Source organism: Leucoraja erinacea, chromosome 4 (genome assembly GCF_028641065.1).
Source record: "Leucoraja erinacea ecotype New England chromosome 4, Leri_hhj_1, whole genome shotgun sequence".
Taxonomy (NCBI): Eukaryota; Metazoa; Chordata; class Chondrichthyes; order Rajiformes; family Rajidae; genus Leucoraja; species Leucoraja erinaceus.
The window spans coordinates 64920609-64927005 of record NC_073380.1 but is presented as its reverse complement, the minus strand read 5'-3'; positions in this window follow the sequence as shown (position 1 = coordinate 64927005).

The following is a 6397-nucleotide window of genomic DNA, read 5'->3' as shown; positions in this document are numbered from 1 at the left end:
GTTTTTGCTTCATTCAGCATGCTGAAGTTCGTTCTTCTGTCTTCCCAGCTGACATTTAAGCTGCTTCGAAGACATCGTTGATGGAACTTTTCAAGTGTTTTCAGATGACGTTGGTATGTTGTCCAGGTTTCTGATGCATACAGGAGTATTGGAATCACCACTGCCTTGTACACTAACATTTTGGTGTCTGTTCGGATGTCACGATTTTGAAAGATTCTCATTCGAAGACGTTGAATTGACGGTTCTTTCCGATTTGTCTCGGTTGGTGACGATTGGTACACAGGCAAGATTGAAAAGTCTGCCATCTGTTCTGTAGATGATTTTGATTCCTGCGGGTAGGGCGTCCTGGATGATGTGGATGGTTGTCGCAATGAAGATGGTGAACAGTGTTGGGGCAATCACGCATCTCTGTTTCACTCCTGAGCCGACTTGAAACGGCTCACAGTTGCCATAACAGCCAGCCATAACTTGTGGCAAACATGTCATCGTGGAGGAGCCTCAGAATTCGAATGTACTTTTCAGGACATCCAAAGGTGGATAGGACGTCCCATAAAAGTTCCCTTGATACCGAGTCGAAGGCCTTAGTGAGGTCGATCACCTTTCCTTTTGTAGATGGTAACGATTGTTGAGTCTCTAAAATCTCTTGGTATGCCTTCTTCTATCCAGATCTTGATGAGAAGTTGATGCAGTTGGTAATGGAGCAGGTTACCTCCAATTTTGTAGACCTTGGCAGGTATTCCATTGAGTCTAGCTGCCTTGTTGTTTTTCAAGGTTTTGATGGCTTCCTTGACTTCTTCAAGTGATGGTATTCTGCTTAGGGAGTCGTCAACGCTGCTTTGGAATATTGTTGATCATATTCCTGTCAAATGAGGCGGTTTGATTTAGATCTTCAAAGTTCTCCCTCCATAGAAACATAGAAACATAGAAATTAGGTGCAGGAGTAGGCCATTCGGCCCTTCGAGCCTGCACCGCCATTCAATATGATCATGGCTGATCATCTAACTCAGTATCCCGTACCTGCCTTCTCTCCATACCCTCTGATCCCCTTAGCCACAAGAGCCACATCTAACTCCCTCTTAAATATAGCCAATGAACTGGCCTCAACTACCCTCTGTGGCAGAGAGTTCCAGAGATTCACCACTCTCTGTGTGAAAAAAGTTCTTCTCATCTCGGTTTTAAAGGATTTCCCCCTTATCCTTAAGCTGTGACCCCTTTTCCTGGACTTCCCCAACATCGGGAACAATCTTCCTGCATCTAGCTTGTCCAACCCCTTAAGAATTTTGTAAGTTTCTATAAGATCCCCTCTCAATCTCCTAAATTCTAGAGAGTATAAACCAAGTCTATCCAGTCTTTCTTCATAAGACTGTCCTGACATCCCAGGAATCAGTCTGGTGAACCTTCTCTGCACTCCCTCTATGGCAATAATGTCCTTCCTCAGATTTGGAGACCAAAACTGTACGCAATACTCCAGGTGTGGTCTCACCAAGACCCTGTACAACTGCAGTAGAAACTCCCTGCTCCTATACTCAAATCCTTTTGCTATGAAAGCCAACATACCATTCGCTTTCTTTACTGCCTGCTGCACCTGCATGCCTACCTTCAATTACTGGTGTACCATGACACCCAGGTCTCGCTGCATCTCCCCCTTTCCCAATCGGCCACCATTTAGATAATAGTCTGCTTTCCCGTTTTTGCCACCAAAATGGATAACCTCACATTTATCCACATTATACTGCATCTGCCAAAACATTTGCCCACTCACCTAGCCTATCCAAGTCACCTTGCAGTCTCCTAGCATCCTCCTCACAGCTAACACTGCCCCCCAGCTTAGTGTCATCCGCAAACTTGGAGATATTGCCTTCAATTCCCTCATCCAGATCATTAATATATATTGTAAATAGCTGGGGTCCCAGCACTGAGCCTTGCGGTACCCCACTAGTCACTGCCTGCCATTGTGAAAAGGACCCGTTTACTCCTACTCTTTGCTTCCTGTTTGCCAGCCAGTTCTCTATCCACATCAATACTGAACCCCCAATGCCGTGTGCTTTAAGTTTGTATACTAATCTCTTATGTGGGACCTTGTCGAAAGCCTTCTGGAAGTCCAGATACACCACATCCACTGGTTCTCCCCTATCCACGCTACTAGTTACATCCTCGAAAAATTCTATAAGATTCGTCAGACATGATTTACCTTTCGTAAATCCATGCTGACTTTGTCCAATGATTTCACCACTTTCCAAATGTTCTGCTATCCCATCTTTAATAACTGACTCTAGCAGTTTCCCGACTACCGATGTTAGACTAACTGGTCTGTAATTCCCCGTTTTCTCTCTCCCTCCCTTCTTAAAAAGTGGGGTTACGTTTGCTACCCGCCAATCCTCTGGAACTACTCCAGAATCTAAAGAGTTTTGAAAGACTATTACTAATGCATCCACTATTTCTGGAGCTACTTCCTTAAGTACTCTGGGATGCAGCCTATCTGGCCCTGGGGATTTATCGGGCTTTAATCCATTCAATTTACCCAACACCACTTCTCGACTAACCTGGATTTCACTCAATTTCTCCAGCTCCTTTGACCCGCGGTCCCCTGCTATTTCCGGCAGATTATTTATGTCTTCCTTTGTGAAGACGGAACCAAAGTAGTTATTCAATTGGTCCACCATATCCTTGTTCCCCATGATCAACTCACCTGTTTCTGACTGCAAGGGACCTACATTTGTTTTAACTAATCTCTTTCTTTTCACATATCTATAAAAACTTTTGCAGTCAGTTTTTATGTTCCCTGCCAGTTTTCTTTCATAATCCATTTTTCCTTTCCTAATTAAGCCCTTTGTCCTCCTCTGCTGGTCTCTGAATTTCTCCCAGTCCTCCGGTATGCTGCTTTTTCTGGCTAATTTGTACGCATCATCCTTCGCTTTGATACTATCCCTGATTTCCCTTGTTATCCACGGATGCACTACCTTCCCTGATTTATTCTTTTGCCAAACTGGGATGAACAATTTTTGTAGTTCATCCATGCAGTCTTTAAATGTCTTCCATTGCATATCCACCGTCAACCCTTTTAGAATTAATTGCCAGTCAATCTTGGCCAATTCACGTCTCATACCCTCAAAGTTACCTTTCTTTAAGTTCAGAACCATTGTTTCTGAATTAACAATGTCACTCTCCATCCTAATGAAGAACTCAACCATATTATGGTCACTCTTGCCCAAGGGGCCACGCACAACAAGACTGCTAACTAACCCTTCCTCATTACTCAATACCCAGTCTAAAATAGCCTGCTCTCTCGTTGGTTCCTCTACATGTTGATTTAGATAACTATCCCGCATACATTCCAAGAAATCCTCTTCCTCAGCACCCCTGCCAATTTGATTCACCCAATCTATATGTAGATTGAAGTCACCCATTATAACTGTTTTGCCTTTGTCGCACGCATTTCTAATTTCCTGTTTGATACCATCTCCAACTTCACTACTACTGTTAGGTGGCCTGTACACAACACCCACCAGCGTTTTCTGCCCCTTAATGTTTCGCAGCTCTACCCATACCGATTCCACATCCTCCAAACGAATGTCCTTCCTTTCCATTCCGTTAATCTCCGCTCTAATCAGCAACGCTACCCCACCTCCTTTTCCTTTCTCTCTATCCCCCCTGAATATTGAATATCCCTGGATGTTCACTCCCAGCCTTGGTCACCCTGGAGCCATGTCTCCGTGATCCCAATTATATCATAATCATTAATGGCTATCTGCACGTTCAACTCATCCACCTTATTACGAATACTCCTTGCATTGAGACACAAAGCCTTCAGGCTTGTTTTTACAACTCTCTTACCCCTTATACAATTATGTTGAGAAGTGGCCCTTTTTGATTTTTGCCCTGGTTTTGTCTGCCTGCCACTTTTACTTTTCACCTTGCTACCTCTTTCTTCTACCCTCATTTTACACCCCCCTGCCTCTCTGCTCTTGTACCCATCCCCCTGCCACATTAGTTTAAATCCTCCCCGACAGCACTAGCAAACACTCCCCCAAGGACATTGGTTCCATTCCAGCCCAGGTGCAGACCGTCCTGTTTGTACTGGTCCCACCTCCCCCAGAACTGGTTCCAATGCCCTAAAAATTTGAATCCCTCCCCCTTGCACCATTTTTCAAGCCACGTATTCATCTGCAATATCCTCCTATTTCTGCTCTGACTGGCCCGTGGTACTGGTAGTAATCCAGAGATTATTACCTTTGAGGTCCTACTTTTAAGTTTATCTCCTAGCTCCCTAAATTCATCCTGTAGGACCTCATCCCTTTTTTTACCTATATCGTTGGTGCCAATATGCACCATGACAACTGGCTGTTCACCCTCCCCCTCCAGAATGTTCTGCAGCCGTTCAGTGACATCCCTGACCCTTGCACCAGGGAGGCAACATACCATCCTGGAGTCTCGTTTGCGGCCGCAGAAACGCCTATCTATTCCCCTGACAATAGAATCCCCTATTACTATTGCCCTTCCACTCTCCCCCCCCCCCCCCCCCCCCCCCCCCCCCCCCCAGCCGCAGAGCCACCCATGGTGCCATGAACTTGGCTGCTGCTGCTGCATTCCCCTGATGAGCAATCTCCCTCAACAGTATCCAAAATGGCATACCTGTTTAGGAGGGAGATGACCGCAGGGGACTCCTGCACTACCTGCCTACTGCTTTGCTGGCTATTGGCCACCCGTTCCCCTTCTGTCCTCTTACCTTTTACCTGCGGTGTGACCAACTCGCTGTACGTGTTATCCACAACTTTCTCAGCATCGTGGATGCTCCAGTATGAATCCAGCCGCAGTTCCAATCGTTCAATGCGGTCTGCCAGGAGCTGTAGCTGTACACACTTCCTGCAAACGTAGTCACCAGGGACACCGACCATATCTCTGATCTCCCACATGTTGCAGGCTGAGCAAACCACGGGGCCAATCTCCACTGACATATCTTACTCCCAATTTAACTACATTAAATATTAAAAAACACAAAACTTTCCTTTAAACTTTACTAATAAATACTAATAAATACTGTACCCTTAACTCCCAGAATCCTTAACTTCCATCTAGAATTGATGTCAGCATTGCTCTTCAGGATGGCTGACCCATACTTGGAGTACCATGTGCAGTTCTGGGTGCCCAGCTATAGGAAGGATGTCATTAAATTGGTACGGGTACAGAAGAGATTCACCTGGACCAGACCGAGATCTGCAGGCTTGAAATATAGAGGCAGTTTGGATAGGCTGGGCCATTTTCTTTTGGGTGTAGAAGGCTGAGAGATTACCTTATTATACACATGACACGATCATGACTGGCATGATTAAAGTAAATCCTCACAGTTTTTTTCCCCAGGGTAGAGGATTCTAAAACCTGAAAGCATAGGCTTAAGGTGAGAGGGGAGAAGTTTAAGTTGGGCCTCTGGGGCATTTTTTTCATTCACGGAAAAGTCCCTATCTGTAATAAACTCCCAATGGAAGCTACAATTACAACTACAGCGAGTACAATTACCATTTAAGAAAGACATTTAGGCAGATATACGGACTGGAAGATTTAGAGACTAATGGGTCAAATTGAGGCAAATGGGATTAGCTCAATATGCCAATATATTAGTATATTTGACATGGACAAGTCCATAGACAATAGACAATAGGTGCAGGAGTAGGCCATTTGGCCCTTCGAGCCAGCACCGCCATTCAATGTGATCATGGCTGATCATCCCCAATCAGTACCCCGTTCCTGCCTTCTTCCCATATCCCCTGACTCCGCTATTTTTAAGAGCCCTATCTAGCTCTCTCTTGAAAGCATCCAGAGAATCTTCCTCCACCGCCCTCTGAGGCAGAGAACTCCACAGACTCACCACTCTCTGTGAGAAAAAGTGTTTCCTCGTCTCCGTTCTAAATGGCTTATTCCTTATTCTTAAACTGTGGCCCCTGGTTCTGGACTCCCCCAACATCGGGAACATGTTTCCTGCCTCTAGCGTGTCCAAACCCTTAACAATCTTATATGTTCAATGAGATATCCTCTCATCCTTCTAAACTCCAGCTGCTCCATTCTCTCAGCATATGACTGTCCCGCCATCCCAGGAATTAACCTTGTAAACCTATGCTGCACTCCCTCAATAGCAAGAATGTCCTTCCTCAAATTAGGGGACCAAAACGGCACACAATACTCCAGGTGTGGTCTCACTAGGGTTCTGTACAACTGCAGAAGGACCTCTTTGCTCCTATATTCGATTCCTCTTGTTATAAAGGCCAACATGCCATTCGCTTTCTTCACGGCCTGCTGTACCTGCATGCTTACTTTCATTGCTCCTCCCTGTAAGTGGCAACATGAGTGGAGAGTGGTAAAAACGGCATATGGAATGCTTGCCTTCATATATCGGGGCTTTGTC